This window comes from Petaurus breviceps, unplaced genomic scaffold, assembly GCF_028583685.1.
Source record: "Petaurus breviceps papuanus isolate PSGF00001 unplaced genomic scaffold, PetGlider_PUasm1.0 183, whole genome shotgun sequence".
Classification (NCBI taxonomy): Eukaryota; Metazoa; Chordata; class Mammalia; order Diprotodontia; family Petauridae; genus Petaurus; species Petaurus breviceps.
Window position 1 is genome coordinate 21,642,577 of NW_027185791.1, and position 465 is coordinate 21,643,041.

Sequence of the window (465 nt, forward strand, 5' to 3'; positions counted from 1 at the left end):
AAATAAGCTAAAATTCATTGTCAAGTCAACCAATAGTGGTTGCTAATTTTTTAGTTAGAAAAAGGATCATTTTGCTTGTTCAGTCATGCGACTATCTGTGACCCAATATGGGGGTGGGGTGGTATTTCTTGGCAATGATACTAGAGTGGTTTGCCATTTCCTTCTCCTGCTCATTTTACAGATAAGGAAACCGAGACAGCATTTGGTGACTTGTCCACGGTCCCACAACTAGTAAGGATCTGAGGCTGGATTTGAATTCATGAAGATGAGTCCTCCTAATTCCAAGCTCAGTGTTCTATTCACAGCACCATCTATACATTTAATCAAACTGAACCCCCAACACTTCCTTCTCCAAACCCTCAGATTTCCTTCCATTCCTCTAAGCAATCTTCCCACCCTCTCTCAAAAGCAAATACCACACACACACACACACACACACACACACACACACACACACACACACAC